Below are 2,500 nucleotides of genomic sequence, written 5' to 3' on the forward strand. Positions count from 1 at the left end.
ATTCAATATATATATATATGTATATATATATCAATATATATATGTACAATATATGATAATATATACCACAACTACAACAACACACACACACACACACACACACACACACACACACACACACACACACACACACACACACATATATATATATATATATATATATATATATATATATATATATATATATATATATATATATATATATATACACGTGGTTTTCTCCCACTGTGAGATTATTATTTTTTCTCTCGATAAGAGTAATGATTTTGTTTATATAGAGAGAATGACATGGATGATGCATAATATTTTGGGGGCTATATTAACGATGATGATAGAAAGTTTGATAATGAGAAGTAGAAAGCTTATACAGTAACAATATTAATAAAATTTCATTCGCTATACTCGATATTATTTTTCATTCAGTTTGACACCATGATCGTTATTGTTCTGCTACTGAATTAATGCTTATTTGCATTACTCATAAGCAAGTCTAATCTATTTTATTCTATATATGATATCACGGTGATTCCATAATATCTACTTCCACAATAAAATTTCAGATAAAGAATGAGAAGAAAAAAAAAAGAGGAGAGAAAAGAAAAGAATACATATAGACTGAATGCAGACAGACACGAACAGAATAGCAGATAGAAAAAAGTCAAATAAACGGATGGAGAGAACAGACAGACAGAGAAGCAGAGAGAGAAAAAGAAAGAAACGGAGGAGATTGCAAAGAAGAAAGAGACAGAGAGGAGAACAAGAGAAAGAAGAGAGAGCCAAAGAAAGAAAGAGATAGAGAGAGAGAAATAGAGAAAGAAGTAGAGAGAAATAGAGAGAGAAATAGAGAGAGAGAGAGAGAGAGAGAATGAGAGAGGGGGTGAGGAAGAAAGAGAGAGAGAGAGAGAGAATAAAACAAGACAGAAAAAAGAGAGAAAGAGAGAAATCCGCCGGACTGGGAGTTGTGGCACCATGGCGACTCGTATGGCAAAGTAAACTAATCGCTCGTAGAGCTTTTGCGGGTTGCCGTCGCAAGAAGTTGTTCCCTTTCCGATCAAGATGCTGTTACGAAACAATTTGTCTTGAGCGCGATCTCGGCTCGGGATCCTTACTCGCTACGAAGACCTCTTGGTGGTTTGCTTTTTCCGTTTTCTTCTCTTTTTTTCGTTTTTTCTTCTTTATTTTCTGTTACTTTTTTCTCCTTTTTTTCGTTTTTTTATTTTTTTCTATATTCGCATTTTATTCTCTTTTACTTTTTTTTTTTCTTTTTAGGGGGGTTGGGGGTTGTTTTTTGCCAGCTTTGGTGTCGTATATTAATAATATACATGTACAGACATGGAAGTTTGCGCAGATGTTTAAGGACAACAGACGCGCACACACACACACACACGCACGCACGCATGCACGCACGCACGCACGTACGCACGCACGCACGCACGCACGCACGCACGCACGCACGCACACACACACACACACACACACACACACACACACACACACACACACACACACACACACACACACACACACACACACACACACACACACACACAGTAGCGTATATTATGCTCACGGATGGTGCGTGGCTGATAAGTTTTAGTTAATGACGTCATAATTCTTCTCTCACACCTCTTCTCTCGACTCTCTCTCTCTCTCTCTCTCTCTCTCTCTCTCTCTCTCTCCCCATATCCCTCTCTTATCTCTCTCTCTCGCTCCCTCGCTCCCTCTCTCTCCCTCTCTCCCTCTCTCTTGTCTCCTCTCTCTTATCTCTCTCTCTCTCTTATCTCTCTCTCTCTCTCTCTCTCTCTCTCTCTCTCTCTCTCTCTCTCTCTCTCTCTCTCTCTCTCTCTCTCTCTCTCTCTCTCTCTCTCTCTCTCTCTCTCTCTCTTATCTCTCTCTCTCTCTCTCTCTCTGTCTTTCTCTCCCCCCTCCCCCATTCCACTTTAAACGAATGCATCCGCCCTCCGCCTCCTTCCTTCTCCCTTTCACACTTCCGCACGCACGCCCAGACTTCTTAGAGCCGGACCCGCGCCCTCCTCGGGACTTACATCCCTTTGCCCAAGATTAGATGTGGTCGATGCTGTGTCGACGCCAAGAAAGTTCTGCGGAGACATTGTTCTAGTGGTTCAAACGGCGATTGGGGATGGGGGGTGGGGGTGGGGTGGGGTGGGGGAGTAGAATGGGGGTTGGTGTTCTATGTGCTGGTTTTGATTTTTTTTTGTATTATTATTTTTTTTTCCTTTTTTATTATTATTATTATTATTATTATTATTATTATTATTATTATTATTATTATTATTATTATTCGTTTGTTGTTACCGTTGCCACTGTTAGCGTTATCTGCATCGTCTTTATTATTATTATTATCATTGCTGTTGTTTTTATTGTAACTATTATCACATTATTGTTGTTTGTGTTGTTGTTTTCTTTTGTACTTGATCGTGTTATGGTAACGTAGGGTAATTTTTATTTCAGTTTGGTGTTTTAGTATTTATTTCAATTA

The 2,500-nt window shown here is 38.9% G+C and overlaps 1 protein-coding gene across 1 annotated transcript in view; it reads left to right on the forward strand.

Annotated features, from left to right (window-relative positions):
• The window catches only part of LOC119593880, a 92,671-nt gene that overhangs the window by 9,248 nt on the left and 80,923 nt on the right, over nt 1-2,500 (forward strand). The window lies entirely within an intron of this gene.

Source organism: Penaeus monodon, chromosome 3 (assembly GCF_015228065.2).
Source record: "Penaeus monodon isolate SGIC_2016 chromosome 3, NSTDA_Pmon_1, whole genome shotgun sequence".
Taxonomy (NCBI): Eukaryota; Metazoa; Arthropoda; class Malacostraca; order Decapoda; family Penaeidae; genus Penaeus; species Penaeus monodon.